General features: G+C 41.5%; 1 protein-coding gene across 3 annotated transcripts in view; it reads left to right on the top strand.

The window, feature by feature from the left end:
- Positions 1-1,670: 1,670 nt before the first annotated feature.
- Positions 1,671-24,994, top strand: part of SGK3 (serum/glucocorticoid regulated kinase family member 3) — a 79,920-nt gene continuing 56,596 nt past the window's right edge. Inside the window, exon 1 of one of the 3 annotated variants that reach the window (XM_054019298.1) lies at positions 1,671-2,053. The gene's annotated coding sequence lies outside the window, so the exon portion shown is untranslated. Of the gene's footprint in view, positions 2,054-2,588; positions 2,662-24,994 lie in introns of those variants that run through there. The other 2 variants (XM_054019303.1, XM_054019301.1) reach the window with 2 other exon arrangements.

The raw sequence follows: 24,994 nt of genomic DNA, 5'->3' as shown, positions 1-24,994 counted from the left end.
ATCCTCAATGAACTTATCTAGTTCTTTTTTGAACCCTGTTATAGTCTTGGCCTTCACAACATCCTCTGGCAAAGAGTTCCATAGACTGACAGCGCATTGTGTGGAAAAAATACTTCCTTTTGTTTGTTTTAAACCTGCTGCCTACGAATTTCATTTGGTGACCCCTAGTTCTTGTGTTATGAGAAGGAGTAAATAACACTTTCTTATTTACTTTCTCCACCCCAGTCATGATTTTATAGACTCAATCATATCCCCTCTTACTTTTCTATTTTCCAACCTGAAAAGTCCCAGTCTTATTAATCTCTCTTCATATAGAAGCCATTCCACATGTGGTTGCATAGGCTGGCAAGTGCACAACTGATTAATCACATTCAGTTACATTTTACTTATTTTTAAATATATTGAGATAGCCTAGGAGGAGTTCAGATATCCGGAGTTGAAGATACATGGTACTCAAATGGTAATTTCTAATAGATTTGCAAATGGGTCTCAGAATTTACTTATGCCCTTGATGTGTAATCACTCCATACTATCCAACATATAAAGGTTTGTCAGAATTGTATTAATTTACAAATAATCTCTCTATAGAAACTTCTTATTCACACTTCTTGGACTGTCTACTATACTAGTATTTATACACAAGCGGTATCTAGACCATTTACCCAGTACAATTAAGATAGCCTGATTTTTCTTTCCTGTTAAAGGATGGTAGTTCTAAAACTTTGTAGGAAGACACACAAATGTAGTATATCTTATTAAGTGGCTGCAGCTTTCAGAGGATAAAAACCTTAATGTTCTTAAACATGGAAGTACAACAAGACATAGAACATACACTAATTTTAATAAGCTTAAAAATGGCACACAACAAGTGGCTTCTCTAATCTTTTGTTTAATAAAAGCCTACTTCTTATCTGCTGCTGGATTGTTTCCCACTCTCAAACTTGTACAAAGCTGCAAATGTTTCATGTCAATACATGTTGTATTTTAATGACTTGATTCTTCTGTTTTTTATATATATATATATATATTAAAACCCCAATACCCGAAGAGATTTATGTAGAGAACTAGATGTCAATGTGATCCACTTGTGCCTGCTGGTTTGACCCACGTGCTATGGCGTTGGAGCTCTCCCTGCATACACACTCTGTTTTAAGTAGGAAGGACTTTTCATTTCAGTTGCGGTTTGCAGTATTCTTGGAACAGTATTGGTCCCAGGATAGTAAAAAGACCAGGTGGGTGAGGGAATGTCCTTTAATGGACCAGCTTCTAGTGAGAGAGAGGCGAGCTTTCCGGCTAAGAAGAGATCTGTATGGCTGGAAAGCTCGTCTCTCTCTCAAAAGCTGGCCCAATAAAGGACATTCCCTTACCCAGCTGTCTTTCTAATTTAAAAGCAGCCTGCTGTTAAGGAAGCACCATCAGGACCGACCCCAAGTGAGTTAATCTGATTTTAACAAGGAGGCATAACTCACTGGAGGGGAGGAATGTTCTGCGAACCGCTCTCACCGGCTCTCGGAGGCATAGCAGCCTGCAGTTGCCTCCAGGCCCGCTAGAGGCCGCAGCGCCCCGCTATCTTGCTCGCTCCCTGTGTCACATGAAACTCACATTTAATTCAGCGTCCTCAAATGACCCTCCCCGGCGGGTGCCTGGGCCAAGCTGGTGACTGGCCGGTGGGTGAAGCCGCTGCAGGAGCCGGGGTTGGGTGTGGGCTGAGGCAGGGCTCAGTGGTGGCGCAAGTGCCCGCCTTCGGCTCGGGGCGGCTGCGGGGAGACCAGTTCGGATCCCGCGGGCGGGGCCGGCAGCCTGCACCGGTGGGCGGGTGCTGCCTGCGAGCGCTCCCTGGGGCATGTAAGCGCTCCTTGGCACGAGCCCCGGGCGGGGCCGGGAGGGCAGCCCTGGCCGGCGGCTGCGTGCGTGTCTGGCCGGCGGGGGCCCCGGGAGGAGCTCCGCTGACACGTCAGGGAAGAAGCATTTAACCCCGGCAGCGGGCTCCAGGAAAAAGGAAGAGAAAGTGCAAAGTGGCGGAGGCTCGCTCAGCCCGGCGCTGGGCTCTGGGGTAGGTGTAGCCGCGGAGGAGCCGGGCTGGGGGTCGGGGCAGCCAGGCGGCTTGTGGTCCAGCCGCACGTGGCCGCAGAACTGAAGCTGCCGGGACCTTAGGCTGCTGGGGCTCTGCTCGGTGCGGCGCTAACCTGGGGAAACGCGGGCCTTGCACCCTGCTCGTTTGTACTTAGAAATAAGTAGGCTTTTTAAAAAATCCTGCCTCCCTCTTCCGCAGGAAGCCCGAGCTGCTCGGGTGCACAAAACGCTCGCGTCGGGGGGCTCGGAACTAGCTCAGAGTTCCGGAAGGAAAAAGTGCTGTCTCGGTTATTTAATCCTCGAAAGGGAATATTGCGAGGAAGTTGCCCGGTAGAAACGCCCTGTACAGGCGCGTGGTACGTATCCTGGTCTATCACCGGCATTAGAAAGCGTGCGGCGGTACCCTGTGCTCAGCTGCGCATTTCTGGCTTTGCATTCTTCAGAGGAGTTGTAGTGACTGGTCAGATCAGCTTGTTTTCAGGTTCCTCGCGCGTCTGCCCATGTTGATTATAAAAGAAATTACTTGATGGGGGAGAGGAGAGAATAACGAGGAGAAAATCTCAGGGCAAGATCATTTTCCTCCAGAATGTAAGCATAAGGCTCTACCTTTCCGTTCTTATTACGCTTCAATGCCATGTCTCTTTGGAACAGTTAATCTGTTTGTGTCTTTTAAAGGGGCACAGCTTTAGGAAAGGTAGACTTTGTTTTGTTACCTGTACTTCTATTTATTGTTTTGCAGTCTGTGCATGCACTTTTGTAACATTCTGGTGCAGTGTTTGCAATCTGAAGGCTGCAGCACTTTGCATGAGAGAAAGCTGATTAAAAGTGAAAGAGGAATGCAAAAAGTAAACTATACAGTGAAAAGTAAAAGTATGCTTCTAAAAATTCATTGTTTTAATAACTTTTTAGTAAACCCGATAGTCTCTTCGGGGCCTGTTCCTATTCTTATAGCCAGTGAGTATTCTGCCATCAACTTAAATACAGTATAAAGTGATTGGTTCCCAGATGAAAGTCTGCTATCTGTGATGTGGGGTCTGATGGACCTTCCGGTACTAGGTTGGAATGAAATCTTTCTAAAAGTTTATCAGGCTCAGTTGTACCTAACCCTTGTGTCTTAGAATAGTGAATTGAATTGCAATCCCTAAAATGATTCATATAGTAGGCTTAAAAAAGAGACTCATTTTAAAAGGACTGTCAACTTTAACAAAACTCACTAACAGGAAAAAAATCTATTTTCTTTTAAAGTTTGTCCTGAATTGTTAAATCCCTTAACAATCTCTAAATAGTAGGACGGTGGACAAGAAACGTAATGAGAGCAAGGGAGACTGTCAGCTTGCAACAGGAGCAGAGAGGGCCTACTCTCTCTGAAATGTACCTGCTATTTTTACAAAAACCACCTAAAATTACACTAACCAAAAGAAGTTAATGAGCAGAAAAATTCTCTATTTCCCTCTTTGCTTACTGTGTGCATTTGACAGCACTTTGGCCCCAATCTTGTAATCAGATCCATCTAGGCAGTCTTGCACTCACATGGATTCAATGGCAAGATCAAGGTTTGTGTATGGTAGTTTCAGTTCCTCCTTCTCCTCTGTGTGGTCTGTTAGCAAGGGAGAGACTGAAAATATCTTTATAAAAGGATCTGATTACAAGATTGGGGCCCAAGTGCTGTCAAATGCACAGAGTAAACAAGCAGAAAAAATTGAGAAATTTTCTGCTCATTAACTTCTTTCAGTTAGTGTAATTTTAGATGTTTTTTGTAATAATGATAGGTACATTTCAGGAGAGCAAACTTTATTTCCCTCCCTCCAACCAAGCTAACAGTGTCCCTTGCTCCCTTTAAGTTGATTGACCTACTATTTGTGTACCTCACCGGATCTTCTCCCATATGTCCAATGTTTAGGTTGGCTGGTTGGGAGGTTTTTGGGCTGTGATTTGCAACTGTAGACAACCCCAATGTTCTGATTCCACTACATGATCCTGAATAAATATTGGTGCCTGGTGAAAGCAACAGACATTTGGGAGGTAGGGCGTGACTAAATTCAGGGCAATTGAGAGAGACTGAGCCTCAAAGCCTTAAGTGAATAGTGGCCCTTACCTTGCTTTCATTACCTTCCCTCTGAAAGATACTAAGCAAGTTAAAACAATATGGGGCTGTATTATCTTTTTTAGGTAACCACAAGGTTAGAGGGAGAAGGATTTGCATCCCTCTGACTCTCTACATCTCCTCCTTCTCCCCCATGGAGACCTCTTCTGCACCAGGTTGGGGAGGAGTGGAGACAAGACAGTATTACAGCGGTGGCTAAGCCTCCCTTCCGCACAGAAGGGGAAATCCACTTGCAGGGGGTTGCTTTCTGTTCAGATGTGATGAGGAACAATCTCAGCCTCTGAGATGAATATTGTTTAGGAGTCAGATGTGTGTGGGGAGGGGTACTCTTCCAAACTCCACCTACAAAAGAAGCTTCACTCACTGCTCATAGCAGATATGGCAGCTATTCAAAATACGAGGAGCCCAGAATGCGCACAAGTTTCAGCTCCCCCTCAGTGGGGTCCAAATACATTCATGGGCCCTGCTGAGCTTCTCACACTTGGCTTCTATTTGATGGGCCTTGACTGGACTCTGCAAGACTGCTTGGGTTTGACTCCTTGATTTTGGAGTGTGTATGGGAAAAGTGGGAGGTACTCCCCCAAGCCCATTCACTTGTGGAACCAACGTGACCTGTCGCTCAATAGACTGTGCAGATCCTTGTAGTAAAATTTTTACTCTCCTTTCTTACATGCTTTGATGAGCAGTGGAATAGCTAATCCTTTCAATGTCAACACTGTTATCATTGGGCATCTGAGTTAGCCCCTAATGAGATGAACGGGGCCATTCACCCATTTTCAAATTTTGCGAACAAAGGCGGACATCACTGTATCGATTACACTTAGTTTGTCTTTGAGGCTGTCTCAGCAACTATAAAAGCTAGAGATTTACTTTTTAAAAATTAAACTTGGATTTTGGAGAATAAGAGAGCAACATGAAAGAGATGTATCAATGCATACTGGCTGAATCTCAGCCCTGATTTTTTTCCTCAGAATACTGAAGAATCCCATCAGTAATCAAAAGAAGTCTAATCCATACCTTAGGTTTTTCCTAAACCATCTGTCATTGTGGTATGTAAATGATGTACAAAAATTAAAGGTAGAAACTAACGTTATCTTAATAGTAACAGTCTTGCTTGCTAATCCTTGTTCTCTGAAGATGCGGTTTTCAAAGGAGCCTAAAGAAGTTAGGTGCCCAAATACTATTGAACTGCTTTAGGTCCTGTGATAATCTGAGTCTTTGTATGTATTTGGTAAATCGGTTAGACTGTCTACTGGCAAAATCTGCTGCAAGTTATTCACTAGCCTTATTTTCTACTTTATACTCGTTTTTAACATAGACCAGGGGTTCTCAAACTGGGGGTTGCAAGGTTATTACATGGGAGGTCATGAGCTGTCAGCCTCCACACCCTAATTCCACTTTGCTTCCAGAATTTATAATAGTATTACATATAAAAAAAGGTGTTTTTAATTTATAAGGGGGGTCTCACTCATAGGTTTGCAGTGTAAGAGGGATCACCAATACAAAAGTTTGAGAACCACTGACCTAGACCATGATCCTGCAATCAGATTCACATAGTTGGCCCCTTTTAGTGTGTCTTGTCTAAACGAGCAGTTAATACATGTCAAGCTGGGGCGCAAATCTAGAGCGCTGTAGCGTCCTGTGCATGTACTGTCCATGTGGCACTTGCTACTATCCAGTAAAAGTTCCCTAGTGCACATTGACATAATAACTGCAGTACGTCACTAGCGAACTTTTAGTGTCCAACAAGCTGGGGCGCTAACTGTCCTTTTCAGAGGGTAGAAGCTCAGCCCTTTCTGAAAACCCAGGCCCTCTTAAGGTGCCTCAAGATGAACATCCAAAAACTGAAGCACCCAAAATGATGAATAACTCTGAAAATCTTGATCACTGTGAATTTTGTTTATAGGCTAGTACAGGGGTTCTCAAACTGGGGGTTGGGACCCCTCAGGGGTCATGAGGTTATTACATGGAGGGTTGTGAGCTGTCAGCCTCCAGCCCAAACCCTGCTTTTCCTCCAGCATTTATAATGGTGTTAAATATATAAAAATGTTTTTAATTTATAAGGGGGGTTGCACTCAGAGGCTTGCCATATGAAATGGGTCACCAGTACAAAAGTTTGAGAACCACTAGTAGAACTGGCACAGATGGTCTAAACAAACAGAATGTTTTGTGTATGTGTAAGGTTACCTCTCCTTAAATATTAAAGTTATAGAGCATAATGCTTTTTTCAGTTTAAAGTAAAATTATGTGTGCCTGCTTATCTTGGTGTGTGAAAGTGACCTGCAAAGCAAAAACTGTTGCTTTGTCATAAAGAAGCAGTGAAGGGTTAAATAATATCTTAAAGCTTAATTTATTTTAAATAAGCTCCCATCAGCTCCTCACTTTACCTAAGATCTTTCTTTGGGGAGCCTTAATAATTAGATCACCTGTAACCTGCATAGTACCTCTCCCCATCTTAGACTAACTGATCATCCACTTCCCACCACTCCTGGGGAGCACGAAAAGCTGCCACCCACGCTACAGCCTGATAATATTCATGTCCTCCATGGTGAAAAGATCCTCTAACAACAGGGGGACCTGATAGTCCTGATATTTTAAATGTTTTTTTTTTTTTTAAAGCAGAAACATCTTTTTTTTTCTTTTTCTTTTTGGGGTGGTGACAGGGAAGGTGAGAAAGGAATAGGAGTTTGTGTGCATTTGAATAAAGGAGCATAAACTTGTGTGCTCCCCCCCCTCCCCCCCCCCCCCCCCCCCGCGCACACACACTTTGGAGTTCCCCTTTTCAGTTTCAAACAATTCAATAGAACTATGTGCCTAGCCAAATTGTACCAGAAAATTTTGCTGTTTCAAAAGTTGCATAATTTCTTGGAATATTGCATTCCTTTTTGGAAAAGTGAAAGGGATATCAGAGTCTGGTTCTTTGATGGGCCACCTAGGTTGATGCAAGCTAAGAAATGGGATTGACACATCTAACTGTCCATGAAGCATACTGCATGCCACAGTGTTGCAGTTTTCTCTTTCACTGTGTATAATCAATTTCCATTTCGTTGTGTTCTTCCTCTCTCACCTATTGTTCTGAAACAGTTGAATGACCGTATTTATTTTTATCTTATCAAGTTGTTAGCTGAAGAATGTTGGGTGTAACAGAGGTGAGACAGCTTCATGTAGATAGGAATATTCATGAAGTTACCAAGAGTGTAAAACCCAATTGTTGGATTTTGGTTTTGCATATCAGATTTTACATCTGTAAATGGCTTCCTATAAACTAAGTTTAAAATTTTTTGGAAGTGTTCACTAATTTTTGTGTTCTCCTTGTGATGGAGTGTACAAATCCAACATGACTCAGGAAAGGCTAACGGTGTGCTGGGGGGCCCAGTAAGCCCTGTTCTGTGACACCTGAAGCAAGCTTCATGCTTTGAGGGAGGAGCTAACAAGAGAGACCCAATTCAAGGGCTGTTTGGCTGGGAGGGAGAAAAGACCTGGAGCTTTCCTTGTGGAGGAGAAGGCTGGCTGGGGCATGAACCAGGGAAGATCAAAGCCTGTTGGGACTTCCCGGAAGGGAGGGCAGAATCTGTTTCTTTGTGTTCATTTTTAGTTTGGGTTTTGGGTATCCTGTAGGGGTGGAACTTCTGTGTGATCTAACCAGAGGGCTGAGTCACCTCAATCCAGAAGGTGTTGGGGGCTGGGTGGATCAGCTGAAAGGCCCAGAGAGAAACCGAGGAAGAGCCACTGATTCACTGAGCCATACCCTATTTTTGGGTGACCAACTGATGCCCTCCTTCCTCACCCTGATCTGCTGTCCTTAGTATCCTTAGGATCCTTGGTCCTTAGTATCTCTGAAAATTAGGCACTGGCATCAGGTAGGCAAACAAAACTAGTGAATGCTTCTGAAAAACTTGGCTATAAACAACCAAGGAGCCTCATAAGTAATGTTTATACCCTATGACTTTGTAAAAATATTGCACTGAAATGTGCTTCTGGATTCAGAGAGGTGAACATACTAATGAATAACAGGTATTTAGGCCTAAGACCTCCTCCTTTTGATCTCTCATGGCTTGTTTTCATTCTCTTCAAGCACAGGCACGTTGGACATCCATATCTGTCTTAATTCACTCTTAGTCTGCAATAGCCAGACAGAGCTACAGTTGTATACAGAGACAGTTGTTATTGCCTCAAATGTAGTCTGTTTAGCTTCTTGGTATTACACATGTAGGGATCTGGGATCATAATCAAGCCCTTAATTATTTTACTCTCTTTTAGTAAATTAGGGACTGAACTTCCAGAAAATGAATGCTGTTACATAAACAGCTTCTGAAGCTTCCATTTTATGGTCTGTTTTGTCTTAGATTTTTTTCCTCTCAACATTAGCTGTTTAACATCTATATAACTTCTGTACTGTTTGCAGATGGGATTTAAAATTACATTGCTTTCTCAAGGCAAGATTAAAGCATAAAAGTTTGGATCACTACCAAAACTACTTTACAGGACAAAATTAGAATGGTGTAGAAGAAAAAGCTAAGTGACAAAAAATATACCAGGGCAGCTGACTGCCTGAAGACCAGTAATTCAAACATGTAAGGGGCTTGTTTTTCTGCCACCTTGGTTGTAAACTAGGAAAGAACTGAAGTTAAAGGAAGGGGTAGCTAAAGAAAGAGAGAGGTAGTTGAGATAAATATTTATATATGAGGTGTTCAAATGGAAAAAACGTGAGTTTGTCTCTAAAGGTGGGTTTTCTATAATAAATAAATAACTGGATGATCCCATTTTGTGACAGCTGGGGTAAAAGTGTTTTAAGAAATAAAGCATAGTGAGGTTAAATGACTTATGCAAGGCCGCATGGTGAGATACTGACAATCTAGAATCAAACTTGGGTCTCCTGACTCCCTCCCTTAATGCTAACTACTAAATAGTGCAGTCTCACTAAAATACCATCAATATTTTAAAATTGTTAATCTAATTTACTTTCACTGGTTAGGTTTTTGCATTTTACTCCCGTGTGAGTAATTAAATTAGAACCACAAAGTGAAACTGACCAAACTAATTCAATAGTACCATGTGACTTGGGTTCTCAGGACACCAGGGAAGTGTTTGAACATTTAATATTAAAGTTTAAATTTAAATGTAGAAAAACAATTCATGAAAACACTTCTCAACATACGGGGTTTTACAGAACCTAGACTTGGCCCTAAATGACTTCCTTTTGCATTTCTTCTGTGTTCAGAGTTCCTATTGAAAACTGATAGGAGTTTTGTGCACAAGGGACTGCAAAATCAGACCAGGATGGTGTCCCTTTAAGGTGTGTTTTGCTGCGATAATACTTGTAACAGGAATGAAGAAAATGGTAAATTACATAGACTCATAGGAATAATTAACATAACATTGGCTAATTAACTAATCAGTTTGCAAATGCCTTATATAAAGGCTTTATGTGTAGAAAGCAAACAGTATTCTAGCTATAATGATATCCTATATCTCATAAGTGTTTATACCAGATATATGCAAAAGGAAAATGAAGGTAGATTAAAATGTTCAGAGAAGTTGGTAGGGATGGTGGTTGTTCTCATGTTAACTGGTATGCTGTGTGCTGGATGAATAGGATTCTTTATAGAATTATCTAAAGCCAGGCATTGATTTATTTGAAAACAAAGAGTTCTTTAGAGCAAAGTTTAGGCTGGCATTGCCATGAATCCTAGAATTATTCTACATTTTAAATGAGAGAACAGTGATGTACTTGTACTTATGTTTAGTACTGCAGAGAACTGTTCACTAGAGAGAGATTCAAACTCTGAGCAAGTCTTTCCAAATTCACTTGCAAAAATTTCCAAGTCTACTCTTCTCACAATAGGTAGGTAATGAAAAGCAAGCCTGAAATGCTAGAAATTGTACTAACCCATACTAGAAATTGTGTCAAGCTGTTAGGGACAGGTAAGTTGTGATTAAGCACAGAAGCCAAGTAAACACTTTGTCAGCTAAAACCGTAACTACAATATTCAGAGTATGAGCTTATATTCAGTGTTACTTTGGGGTGTCTAAGGCGTTGTATGGAGGGGGTAAGCAATGTCTTAGATGTGTTTCTGAATGTTCTATTTCACATAGTGTGTGAGTATCTATTGTATATTTGTGGTAATTTAAAAGCCCCACAATAACTTATTTCTGACTAAAATCTGAGACTAGACAAAAAAGGGGTGAACATGAGATCCCCTAAATCAACTCATGCATCCGACGAAGTGTGTATTCACCCATGAAAGGTTATGCTCCGATACATCTGTTAGTCTTAAAGGTGCCACAGGACTCTCTGTTCCTAAATCAACTAAAACTCACTCTCTATGCGACCACTATTTGAATGCTAGGTTACATGTAAAACTTTACACACACAACTACTGGCTGAATATAAACTATAAAAGCCAGATACAATCGCTATCCTTAAATTCAAGTGCACCCTTTGTTCTTGGCTATAGCCATTTAGATATTTCAGCTCATATTATGTAATACAGTCTGAGGCCTCCAGACAGGAGACCCCAGGAGCTACACTATATAAGTAGAGCTGAAGTTAGGAACTGCCTTATCTGAATTGTTGGTATGTGTCAGAATAGGGGTAATGTTTGTAGGGTGAGGGGTCTTTTTGTTGTTGTGGTGTTTTGTTTTGTTTTTTACTATGCACATACAGCTGTGTTAATCTGGAATGTTAAAGTCAGAAAGATTAAACAAAATATGTAACAGTGTTTTAAAACAACTTTATTTAAAACAAATGTAGCTGTTGTATGATGGTTTTGTTGTGGAAGCATATATTAAGGACCTCTTTAAACTGATCTTCCAGATCAGTTCTGGGCCTAGTACAGTAGTGAGATTCACCTGGGAAGGGAGGGAGGAAGGACCTAGAGCAGGCTGGGTCAACTCCAGCATTACTGGGAGAAACACTGCTAGCTTGTCAGTATACGTGTGTTTCTCCCCATAACGTTGTAGGTGACTTCTTTAAAAACCTATACGTTATCTAATAGGCCCAAGTAATGGCATCCTTTTGTGTAAACTAACTGGAAATATCAATATGTGGACTAATACGATCAATGTCTAGTGCCCAATACGTTTCAGAGGTTGGTTTTAGTTGCTAGTCCACATACCACTTTCCTACCACACCACCACCTCTGTCCTCTCTTGCCTACTTTTTGTCTGCCACCACCATCTTCATTCTAAATGGAAAATAAAATTGCCATCAACTGTAACTCTACCTATAAACATTTAATTAAAAAAAACCTTCTACACCTTTCAGGGGTGTATGTCCAAATAAAGCTTCTCCGTGGGTTCCCCTTGTCCTATCTCTTTAATATACTACTTGTCTTTTTGTCTAATTTTTGGATCATAAACTCTTCACAGCAGGGCCCACATCTTTGTGAGGCACTGAGCATGTTTCTTGGCACCAGGCAAATTATAATACATCATTCCTCAAAATGCTGTGCTAGGCCCGATATGCCAACTTAGGCAGCTTGTCAGCACTTGCACTCCCACTGTTGTTAGTACTGGTGGATCTGCCCCAGTAGGAGAGTCATCCAAAAAAATGTGTAGATGCCTATTTTAGGCATATTCTCAGCAGTAATTGTAATACATCTTACTACAAGTTGATGTAATCTCTAACAACCATAGAGGAACATGAGTTACAACGTTTGGATTCAGCCTCCAGATTTTTCTAAAGCCAAGGTGTACTGAGCTCTGGGGTTTTGGTTCAGACCTATCTCCAATACTTGTGACTGTATAAAATGGCAAAAGATTTACAAAAGCACCTTATTAGAATAAACTGTTCTGTGATTTAGGTGACCTTAGCAATTAACTTAAGTACTTCACACGGCTCCTGTTCAAAAGAGAACACTGTGCTGCATTCCAATACCAAAAGCAAACTAACCTCTTGTAAGTTCAGCCTGAATGAAGGTGATGACACTGAAACTTGTTGGAATCCAGAATAATTCAAGCATACAATATGAGGAATTTTTTTTAATTCTCTCTGATTGGGAAGTCAGTGCTTGCTACATTCCCTTTTGAATTAAAGCTGTTACAAATGCCACCTTCCTAAAAGGGGGCTGGTTGTCCTGACTTGAATCCAACAAACTGGAATTGGAAAAAACAGTATTTGGTCCTGCCATGCGGGCAGGGGACTGGACTCAATGACCCCTTGAGGTCCCTTCCAGTCCTAGAATCTATGAATCTATTCATAATTAAATGGTAAACTTCCAACATTTCTTCCACCAAAAACTTCCACTTTGAAGATCTTTCTAAATAGTTAGTCATAAAATGTTTTAAGACAATTCCCCATTTAAAACAAATGACAAAAAAATATTGAAGTAGTGCCATAATGTCCATGTTATGTCTATGGGGTAGAATCTAGAAACCCAGTCAAGGGGTGCACTAGCTACATTAGACACAAATAACAAAGAAGATTGTCCCTGCCCCATGGAGCTTTTCTGTCTACTTGAAAGGCAGGATGCAGCACGTAGATAAAACAAACTGGATGGGGGGTGAGTTGGGAGGATGAGGTAACAATAAAAGTGTAGCAGAAGTCCATGTCTCTTGACTTCCTACTGTGTATAATTTTATTTGATCTTATTGTTTGGGGAGAGAGAGTGTGTGTGTGTGTGTGTGTGTGGAGATGGGAAAAACGTTTATTTAAGGTTGCAGGTAGTTCATGTTCGTTTAACTTGTTTAAGATCATCAGAGATGGCAATGACCTCTCCGATCAAGACTCTCCCTGCCACAAGGGCATAATCCATTCAACTGATCAAGGAAGTATCCAGCACAAAACAATATGTTTAAGAGCAGTGAGCAGAATTCTGCCAGTTTTTCTTACTTTCTGTCAAAATGCCTCTTTGAGGTAGTCTGGAAAGCAAAACATAATGAGAAATCATTCATTTACATTTACACGGATTAACATGTCTCCTAATGAAACAAGACTTACTGTGGGTTTAACTTAAAATGTATTTTCAAATAAGTTGTACTAGGCTGATAAAATGTTTAATATGTAAATAAATGCACATTCACTGTTAACCAGCCATGCATAGGCAGTCTCTAAGCCTACGTCTACAGTGCAAGCTAGGTGTGTGATTACCTTGCTCGTGTACATGTACTCATGCTAGAACAAGTATAAATAGCAGGATAGCCACAGTAGCACGGGTAGTGGCAGTGCAGGCACAGCTTAGCTAGGCTGAGTACATACCCACTGGTTTCAGGCAGGTTTGCGTGCTACCGCGGCTACACTGCTGTTTTATACTTGTGCTAGCTCAAGTATGTGTATGCAAGCTAAAGAATCACAGGCCTAGCTCATACTGTAGATGTGGAATAAAGATATTAGCATGCATGCACTTTGTACAATCTGACTGCTTCACAACCATTGCATGCCCCTGAAAGAATTAAACTGTAAGCCAGAAGCTTCACAGCTTTGGGGTGGAGTTCTGGGAGAGGGGTGTGTTTAAATACTGAAGAGCCTGAGGGGTCAGTGCTTCACCCAGAGGGACTAGGCAGCTGGATGGTGTGTTCCAACACTCAGAGAAAGGTCCCAGATAGATGGTCTGTGTCCTGAGAGTGTGTCTAGGGACCTCAAGATTGGGGCAGTGCACAGGTGCCGACTTTCCAATGTGCTGGGAGGTGCTCGACCTCTAGCTCTGCCCCAGGCCCCGCCCCCATTCCACCCCTTCTTCCCCCCTTTATGCTCTTTTATCCTTAATCATGTACAGCACAATACAGATCATACAAAACAATAAAATATGCTAAACACCATGTCCCTCACTCACTCACCCTTCCCTTGGGAGACCTTAGGGACCACCTGTGTTCCAGCAGGCAGGGTCCTCTGCCCCCTTGCCTATCCTGCCCCTGCAGCAGCCTGCCTCATCTTACAAATTGGCTCTCCCTTCAGTTTCCCCCTTCCAGGTTCCCTTTGTAGATTCCTGCTGGGGTCATCTGCTTCTTTTGTTTTCCTGATAATTTTCCCTTACTCTCAAATCCTCCTTTCAGACAAGTGGAGGAAATGTCCTCCCAACCAGAGCAAACCTATTGTCCCAAAGTGTGTTTATCTTGAATAAGAGAGACAAGATAGTTTAGGAAATATCTTTTATTGGACCAAATTCTGTTGGTGGAAGGTATACACTTATTGTTGAGTGTTGATCACTCACTCACGGTAGAGATGTAACGCAACCCTGCTAACTTTTGATGGATCCACATCAGTTTTTCATGACACAGTAATTTCATGAATCAATTTAATAAAATCATCCACAGTTCAGAAGTGTTACAGACAAGACCCCCAAATCATCACACTGTCTTTCTATATGTGAGCATTATGCATCATTCCAAGCACCTCTTTATTTCTCAGTACTTAAGCGTTAGTTTGTCCCAAAATTAAAGGAACCATTCTTGTATGAGCCGAAAGGAAGTTTGTACTTTCTGACCCTAATTATTATTTTTTTTTAAGTTTCAAAGATGCCTGTAAACCATCCCAGATTAAAAGAGGTGCTATGCATAGCATCTATCTTAACCTGGAGGAAGCTGGGTACTTCTCAAGTTGGCATTAATACACAAAAAATGGTTGTTTGGAAAAGTGGTGAGGGGGGGAGAGAAAAGTATTGTGGGAGGATTCAGAAGGAGGGAATGAACTGAGGGTATGTCTACACTACAAGTGCTACAGCTATGCTGTGATGGAAAGGGGTTTGATTCCCCTGCTCGCGTAGAGATGGTAGCTAAATTGATAGACACTAGGTCGATGGAAGAATTCTTCTATCTGGGGCTTATGTTGGCTTAGCTACATCTCTTGGGGTGAATTTTTCACAGCCCTGAGTGATGTAGCTAGGTCAACCTTAATTTTAGGTGTAGGCCAAACCTGGGTGTGGGTGGACAGGACACTTCTGAGAAGGAGAGAAAATTTATAATGGTTGTGAGTTAACTTGGTCATGCTCATCCCATCCTAATTCTGAACTCCAGCTGTTGGATTATGAATACTTTGGCTGTGTCCAATGTGACACCCCACCTCAACTTTCCTATAGGAGTTAGCAAAGATGGGAACACTAGTGTGCAAAGAGACACCCTACATTATGATCACTATGTTGTGTAGACATGCAATAGTGGGAAATTTTAAGAAAAAGTAGTCTAATGTAGGCCTAGGGAAATTAAACAAGACTAATTTTGTTCTGACATGGCTATTTAATAGGGATCTTGTAGTATTGTGTGTGTGGTTTTTGTGTTGTTGTGTGTGTGTGTTTTTTTTTTTTTTTTTTTTTTTTTTTTTTTAATATATTTATGCATGAAATGTCTTGGATTGCCAGTTAGTTGCTTTAGAAATCTGGTGGTAATTAAACCCATTGATGGAGGAAAAAATAGACACTTGAATAGTGCTACTTTAATATGATTTGAACCCCCAGCATTTTAAATGTGAAGCAGATATACTTTTCCAGTAGGTTACACAGTCTTTGGTTAATGACCTGTATTTCTCTGGACATTCCACAGGTTACTGGAGAGCTCCTATATTGTCCAATTAATCCAATAAGGATATATTAATAAAATGCAAACAATGGCTAGTTCAGTTTTTCAGTTCATAAGATCTAAAATACAATATGCAAAATTAATGTAAATCAGACATACTATTTTGCTTTTTGAACAAAAATGTTTAAATATTTTCATAACTCTTAGAATGTTTGTATTATAAATTTTGAGAAGTCAGTGATCAATTTGACACCAACTAAGATTGCTTTGAAGTTATGAAGCACTGAAATTTTGTTTGTGTGTGGGGTGGGGTGGGGGGGGGGTGGGGGAGAACCCACAAGAACAATTTCTCTATCACATACAAAAATTGCTTTTAATCTTAATCTATTTGTTGAAGAAAATTCTAGCTGAAATATAGAAAAATTCTTGTTCTCACTATTTATTGAAGGAAAACTGACTAGCTTGTCTGATTTGCATGCAGCAAGATCTTGAGATGAACCAGGGATTTGACAAGTATCAGGGGGTAGCCGTGTTAGTCTGTATCTACAAAAACAACAAGGAGTCTGGTGGCACCTTAAAGACTAACAGATTTATTTGGGCATAAGTTTTTGTGGGTAAAAAGCTTATGCCCAAATAAACCTGTTAGTCTTTAAGACTCCTTGTTTTTTTTCAGGGATTTGACAAATTGACTTGAATACTGACTGTAGGAAGGTATAATAACATTAAATGAGTTTGCTAAAAAAAAAAAATCCATTCATCTTAAGTCTCTCTTTAAAATTATTTGTATGCATTTACATCAAAACTAAAAGTAGATGAGAGAGAAGTTTTGTGATACAATATTTGGAAACAGGACAAGTGGTGTTGACTGGAGCAACCTGCAATATATTCCTATCCCTCGAACAACAACAACAACAACAACAACAAAAAGTATACGAGCACTACTTTGCTTCCTGGAATTGCATGTCAATTATGAAACACAAACATGTCTGTCAAAACAAGGGCCATTAAAACACATCCACATGTACTGTGTTTCTTTGTGTCCCACTTGCTGAAAATTCCATAATAAAGCATTGAACAACAACAATTTTAGCTATTGAATTCATAGTGGTGTTTAACTATTAAGTTATCACTTTGTAGACTATGGAATACATAAGGTATGAGCAATAATTAATGTCAGTGGAAACATTCTAATTTTTTATATTAAGAAATAAAAATATAGCTATGTAACAAAAGGAAAATAGCAATATGTTAAAACCAAGGTCAATTTTCTTGTTTATATGATCACCAAGGACCTTTGATAAGGCTGAATTTTAATCTTAGTATATGCTCTTAATACATTGGGGACTGCCTGTCATCTCCATATCAGATCACCTCATTTCTTTCACTTATCCCCTCCTGGTCTCAAAGGTCCTGCATCATATCTGTCTCTTTTTTGGTTTAGGAGGACTGTATGGGGATATCCTTTATAAGCCTGTCTCTGAAATTCCTTAAAATGTAATTATGATGGTCACCATGTCGGCCAGCACCAGTGATTGCCCCAGGACCTTCCAGAGCTAAATGCATGAGGCTCTACAACTTGAGTTAAAAAGCCAGGCTCTGACGCTGAGAGGTAGTACACTTGCATCCTGCATGGACTGGATACAGAGGATAATATGCACTGATCATTAGATTATATAATTATGGTTGGTAAAATGCTTATAGTATAAAACCTAAAAATGGTGCCGCCTTACTCAAAAGATAAGCTCCCTGCCACCCTATGTCATCAGACATATAGTTGCTTGCTTTAGTGGTGGATTTTTTTTTTTTATCATTATTGTTTACTTCCATTAGGTGCATGGAGTCTGCTAAGCTATGGGGGAACGAGCTGGATTCTCTTGGACAGTTCAGCTATATTGCTAATGGAGTTATGATTACACATGTGTTTTGTGCTAGTGATACCAGAATACAGTGTGACTATCTCAGATTCCAGGCTGAATTTGCAGATGTGATAGCTTGGGGTGGGGGTGGAGCTTTTGTAATGGAGCGAATTTGATGTTAAGATCATTGATACACTTGGGACTCCACAATTCCTTTTTTTGGTAGAGCTATGCTTTAGCTGGTGGCCACAAAACAATTCCTTCTTTCCAGAGGCTAAGCACGCTGCTACAACACTCCAAGACCTTAGTAGCCCAGGGAAGGAGAAACCTGGACTGATAAGCAAATCCAGATCTCTCACCCCGTAGTGAGTGTACTATAGATACCAGTGCACCACAAGTTTGTTGATAGGTACAGAATCTATGCAAATGATGCACAATAAGATCTGTTAATTTACTTCAAAAATATACACAGTGGGTGGTTGGTTTTTTTTTCTTCTAAGGGAAGGGAGAACCACACATTTCCTCTGCACTGAGGCCTGGTAGTCCTTTTGGGTGGGCTTTCCTTGCATAACATAAAACAGCAACATGAAAAGGTGTGTGTTTATCCAGTCCAGATTTGCAGTTCTGTTAAAATGACAATACAGCTGAGATCTCAGGAGCAAAGTTCATAACACTTCAAACTTCTGTTCAGAATATTTACTTTAACAGCAAAGTCTAATTGAACAAGCTCTTTCATACATATGTTCAACCTGAGAAGACCTAGCTGTGTTCAGATCGTCTTCATACGGAGTTAAAGTGTGTTTATAAACTGAATACCAAGAAGAGAGAATCTTTCAGTTAAGAGAATGAATTGTAGATCATATTCCAAAGTCAAGGTAATACATTGGCATAGCTGCACATTTCTGTTTATAATGGCTTTCAGCTTCAAATTTCATGGTAATAATTAATTACTACAGTGTGTGTTTACTGACCTAGTATAAATGAGGGGCCACAGCTCCACTAAGATATCAACTCACTTGCATCAGTAGTGGCTTTTTATGCCCATGTTGTCTAGATGTAAATTAGCACTGCCTTGTACCTGTGTAGTGAATCAGGCTCCGTGTATTGTAAAAAATGTTTGTTTTGTATAGGCAAAAAGAAGAACAGGAGTACTTGTGGCACCTTAGAGACTAATAAATTTGTTAGTCTCTAAGGTGCCACAAGTACTCCTGTTCTTCTTTTTGCGGATACAGACTAACACGGCTGTTACTCTGAAACCTGTTTTGTATAGCTTATTCAAGCATTTTTCTTTATAGCGAACATAAAATCTGATTTTGTTTTGCAATGTGTATACATACCACTTGCCCATCTATGTAGAGCCTATAAAAGGTATTTTAACACTTATAAAATATATTGGGCCTGATTATCTTCTGCCTGGAACCCTGTGTAGTACTTTATACTTGAGCAAAGAAGGTATAATATGCTACCAACAATGGTAGGGTGCCCATAATTCCTAAAGCAAAAATGGGACAGCGCCAGGACTCGCCCCAGCCACGGCCCTCCCCTCCCCCGCCCTCAGGACTCAGCAGAGCCACCAACCCTGCTGGGGCTGGCGCACGCACACACCCACCGCCCCACCCCTCGAGCTCCATGCCACCCAGAGCTGGGGCTGACCCTCCCCAACTCCACAATGGCCGAGGCTGAGCCCAGTGGAGCTGGGGACTGAGGCTTACCCTCCCCCCCCCCCCCTCACTGCCTGGCACCTCGCATTGCCATCCCCCCAATTTTCCTCTGTGCCCCCCCCCCCAAGGGGGCGGACCTGACTTTTTTTGGTAAATTGGGCATTTGTTGGTTTGTTCTTGCCAAAGAGCAAACGGGACAAATGCTCGTTTTTTTTGTCAGAAAAGTCGGGAGGGCTGGGACAGAGCTTAAAAAAGGGACTGCCCTGGACAAAACGGGCGTATGGTCACCATAAACACCTTTGACCTTCAGATTACCTGGGTGTAAATGAATATGTAAGGTGCACGGCAGGGAAGAACTGGGATCATTGTTTCTAATGCCCATATATAACCAAGTGCCCCAGTATCATTGCAGTGATGATGAAAATAGGAGGATGCACTGAAAGACTGGCTATTGACCGGCAATGAGCTTTGTGAAACACTGCTTCTGTTATCTTGTGTCAACATCCACTGTAAACACCTTGTTTTAACAGGTCATATCAGAACCTAATCTTAACACTTTTTTTTAATTTTTTTATTCATGGAAACTAGACTGCTGATCTGTCTCTCACACACACTATAAACTATGTGTGTGTTTAAAAAAAAAAAACTACCCACTGACAATTACACTTAAACAGTATCATAAAAATGTTTGATTATTGCAATAAAACAGGTGTTTAAGTCAGAAAATACATTAAGGTACATATGTTTAAATGCAAAATATGACTAACCAATATCTCTCTGACAATCTGGGATATTTTTGTCTTGCAGTCACATCATACTTATGTGCAATTAGTGCCAAAAACTCACATCCATATCAAACTACTGGAAAGTTCCTCAGTTATAACATGTGAGGTATGAAAAAGCTATAACAGCTTCCCTAAATAAGTGTACAAAAATGTACCGAGGTTATGCATAAATAATGCAAAATCAAGGAACTAGAACAATTACATAACGAGAAATGGAAGCCACATAAGCTATTGTTCTTGTTTAACTTTTTAATGTATGAAAATCAAGACCTAGTTAATGCTTTTGATAGAAAATTGTCTTCTCTGTCTAGTTTATTTTTCAAATGTTAATTTGAATAAAATAGTAAACTGGCTGTTATGCCATTTGTAAGAACTGTAACCTTTTAGGAAACTGTCTTAGCTTTCTCTAGTCCAATATTAAGCAAATAAGGTATGTCTGCGATATTTTGTGCATGTAATCACAATCTTACATTTTACTTTTGTAAGGAAGGAATAAGTTTTTTTTTCCCTAGGGTTTTCCCATGTCTAGCCCATTGCTTTCAATGAGCCTGTCTCTCAGGCCTTGTCTTCACTTACCGGAGGGTCCGGCGGCACGCAATCGATGTTCTGGGATCGATTTATCGCGTCTGGTTAAGACGCGATAAATCGATCCCGGATCGATCCCGGAAGTGCTCACAGTCGGCGCCGGTACTCCAGCTCGCCGAGAGGAGTACGCGGCATCGACGGGGGGAGCCTTCCTGCCGCGTCTGGACCGCGGTAAGTTTGGACTAAGGTACTTCGAATTCAGCTACGTTATTAACGTAGCTGAATTTGCGTACCTTAGTCCGAAGTAGGGACTTAGTGGGGACCAGGCCTCAGTATGCACCGATATATAAACAGATGGTTGCAGATTTTATCATCTCTTTTTCCTGAAAAGATCATTGCCTGTACCCATTGGGAAAAGTTGTCTCTGTGAAAAGCCAGGTGGAAAGAAGTAGAGTATGAAGTACAATCACTTGGCCTTGTAAGAGAATGGTTTGGAATATAATGCTCCCTCCTTTTCACGATATGGAAGTTCTGTGGGGAGAAATAGGGTTTGGTGTGTGGAGGTGGTATTAGTAAGAGGAAGACTGAGATCCCAGCCAGCGCCTCTATTTTCAGGTGGTGACTGAGGGTTCTGGAGGATGGATTAGGGTGGGATTGGCTGACAAGGGGTAAATTTACCTATTATTGGGAAGGAGAGGATTAAAGATCTCCAAGAGACTGGAGCGAAAGGAGAGAGTGAGCCATGGGGTTATACAGGGTATATTGGAGTGGTCAGAGTGGTGTTGTCTTGGTTGTCATGCAAGGTGGCTTGGATCAAGTGTGGATGGGTCGGTGGGCAGCCTGTCCTGAACCTTCCTGTTAAGGCAGGGGTTCTCACACTGGGGGTCGGGACCCCTCAGGAGGTTGTGAGGTTCTCACATGGTGGGGGGTTGCAAGCTGTTAGCTTCCACCCCAAACCCCGCTTTGCATCCAGCATTCATAATGGTGTTAAGTATATAAAAGAGTGTTTGTTTTTAATATATAAGGGGAGGGGGGGTCGCACTCAGGCTTGTTATGTGAAAGGGGTCACCAGTATAAAAGTTTGAGCACCACTGTTAGCGTATCCATTTGTGCCATTTGTGACACTTAAATGGACATTTTCAGATAACCGAGACTGTGGAACATTGCTGCTCTGAGCTGAGGAATGTGGTGATTCAAGGAAAGGGTTTTGGGGGACTGGGCTCCCTGGCCTCTGTGGTGGATATGAGACTGGAGGGGAGAAAAGGAGGATGACTAGAGAGGAGACATAAGCAAAGAGTGCAGCATTTTTATATGCAGTCCAGAGGCCATTTCTAGGAACTCATCTCAGGAGTTTGGGATGGTGGCAAATGATGACTCTGCTCTTTGATTTACATTGTTAAATACAAGATCAGAGGCTAGTAAAGTATCTACCATCTATTATTTGGTTTAGAATGGGACCCTCGACTTGCCATGTTTGACACAGACCTCTCTGGATGAAACTGCTGGCCCAATATTGACTCAATGCTCCAGCCAAAATCAGATTTGCTACTATATTGATTTTATAGGTGAGTGTGGGAATGTGAAAAAAGAGTACAGACCATTTCATTGCACTTTTAGAGTAGCTGCTTAAGATCATTGAGCAGTGGTATTGGGACAGTCTAGATTAATTTTGGAGGTCTTCATTCCTATATGTATGACCCCTCCTGTGGGCTTGCTCAAGATCTTGTGACCATCATGACATCCATGGGACTGACAGGTGACTTTTATGTAGCTGGTCACATTTTGGACCTTGTTTTGGATGAGACTGGAGGTAACGGGGGAAAATTGTCTTTGTCATGGACTGACCATTACTTTCTCCACTTGCCCTTTTCCTGTAAGGGCAAACAACCTGTTCTGATTGTCCGCTCTTGGAAGCGAGGGAACAAAACCTTTGTTCGCTTGAGTCAGAGCACCGATGAAGTCCCAATCAGTGAGACGATTCCAAGTGGCTGATGGAATCTAGAATGTTTGTATCTGGTGACAGAGCCATTCTTGTATTGATGAATTTTTAAATTATGTGAAATGATACCATTTTCATTCACACTGAGTTCTATCCCTCTGAGGGGGATGAAAACAGAGCTTCTGTGCTTTGATTGCAGTATGTGGTACTTACCGAGGTGCTGGGAGGGAGGGAGGGATATAAGGGCTACAATTAATGGGTTAATCTGTGTTCTTTCTAGCTAGTGAAAACCAGCAGGGAAGTTTTGGGGGGCATAATTGGTGCCTTCCTGAGGAATGTCAAGTTACCAACTTGTTCTGAAGAAACAGTGGTTATAGACCATGGCTCAAACAACTTATTGACTGAGACAGTCTCTCCAAATGGCTTGAAGCTACTTCTTTTAGTGTAGCATTGTGAGATGGCCGTTTCCAAACAAAGTCCTCAAGGCTCTTTGATTTCAGTGAACTTAAGCATAGATCTGTCTGGTACAGAAACTGCACTAGTGGTGGTGGAGGTGTGCCTCCTGTGGAAAATGGACGGAGAACAGGTGTTTATGTAAATTCTTTTATACCCATCAACAGCTTCTGACTTGCAACTCCATCGGACGATATTGCTGTACTTGAAGACCCTATGTGAGGGCAATGGGTCTTGGGCCATGGTCCACAGGGCTCTTCAGAGCCAGTCTCTTCTGACCCACCACCAAGTGCCAGAACTAGAAACTCCAGTCCTGGGATCTGATTGGCAAAACTATGGGAATCCTGATTGATTCCCAGCTTCTATTTAAACCAAGCAGAGGAACAGGAAGTAGTCAATGCAACTGGGTTTTCCCCTGCTTAGGACTCTACTCTCTGTGCTGCCTATTCCTGCTGCCTGACTCTGACATCATGGTAACCTGCTTCTGTCTGCCTCTTGACTCTGTCTGCCTTCTGACCTCTGGGTATCCAGACCCGGCCTGTTCCCTGGCTCCCAACTCCCACTCCGACCACTAGGCCAGACACCCACATCCTGGTCCTAACACCTTAACAATATTATTCTGAGTGCCCTGATCTGTTATTTTGGGGGAGTTTCCAAAGGGAGTAATATTGGGCAATTGATCTACTTTGAGATTTCTCTCAAGCAGAGTTTTAACTGCTTCACTGTGTACATACACAGTTTGGGATACCTTCAGCATGTGAAACACAGAGCTTTTGTGTTTTCCATCTTTTCTGATCCTACTAATATTTGGAGTGGCTTATGCATAGACTGGGCACAGATTTGGGTTAGCCAGTTGAAGCCCAACTCAGACAAGACTATGGGGACTTATAGGAGGCACTCAAGAAGAAATGTTGGTGACCTATTTGCACCATTAGTTTGTGGGGTTTGTTTGTTCCTGTACTACCTGGGGGTTTGTTGGATTCCCCACTTGTTCTTAGATGTCCATGTATCAGTGGTTGCCAAGTGGTGGGGGTTTTTATCTGTGATTTGAGAAAAGGGTTATGCTCTTTCTCTTCAGATGCAGACTTCACCTTGATTACCCATGCCTTTGTCACCAGGAGGATAGATTACGCAACATTTATACTCTACCTGGGAATGTGCTTTCAAACAAGTCAGAAATTGCAGCTAGCATGGGATGCACAACCTTGTTTGTTTAGTCCTGTTACCAAGATGATCTAGTACAATGCTGAATAAACTATAATGGCTACCAGCTGCTTTCCAAGTAAAGTTTTTAAGATGTCAGCCCTAAATAAGAACATAAGAACGGCCAGTACTGGGTCAGACCAAAGGTCCATCTAGCCCAGTATCCTGTCTACCGACAGTGGCCAATGCCAGATGCCCCAGAGGGAGTGAACCTAACATGTAATGATCAAGTGATCTTTCTCCTGCCATCCATCTCCACCCTCTGACAAACAGAGGCTAGGGACACCATTCCTTACCCATTGTTGCTAATAGCCATTAATGGACTTAACCTCCATGAATTTATCCAGTTCTCTTTTAAACGCTGTTATAGTCCTAGCCTTCACAACCTCCTCAGGTAAGGAGTTCCACAAGTTGACTGTGCGCTGTGTGAAGAAGAACTTCCTTTTATTTGTTTTAAACGTGCTGCCTATTAATTTCATTTGATGGCCCCTAGTTCTTGTATTATGGGAATAAGTAAATAACTTTTCCTTATCTACTTTCTCCACATCATTCATAATTTTATATACCTCTATCATATCCCCCCTTAGTCTCCTCTTTTCCAAGCTGAAAAGTCCTAGCCTCTTTAATCTCTCCTCATATGGGACCCTTTCCAAACCCCTAATCATTTTAGTTGCCTTTCTCTGAACCTTTTCTAGTGCCAGTATATCTTTTTTTGAGATGAGGAAACCACATCTGTACGTAGTATTCAAGATGTGGGAGTACCATCGATTTATATAAGGGCAATAATATATTCTCCATCTTATTCTCTATCCCCTTTTTATTGATTCTTAACATCCTGTTTGCTTTTTTGACCGCCTCTGCACACTGCATGGACATCTTCAGAGAACTATCCATGATGACTCCAAGATTTTTTTCCTGATTCGTTGTAGCTAAATTAGCCCCCA

The sequence above is a fragment of the Malaclemys terrapin genome, chromosome 2, assembly GCF_027887155.1.
Source record: "Malaclemys terrapin pileata isolate rMalTer1 chromosome 2, rMalTer1.hap1, whole genome shotgun sequence".
Taxonomy (NCBI): domain Eukaryota; kingdom Metazoa; phylum Chordata; order Testudines; family Emydidae; genus Malaclemys; species Malaclemys terrapin.
The sequence above is the reverse complement of the archived record's forward strand: the minus strand, read 5'-3'. Positions and strand labels throughout refer to the sequence as shown.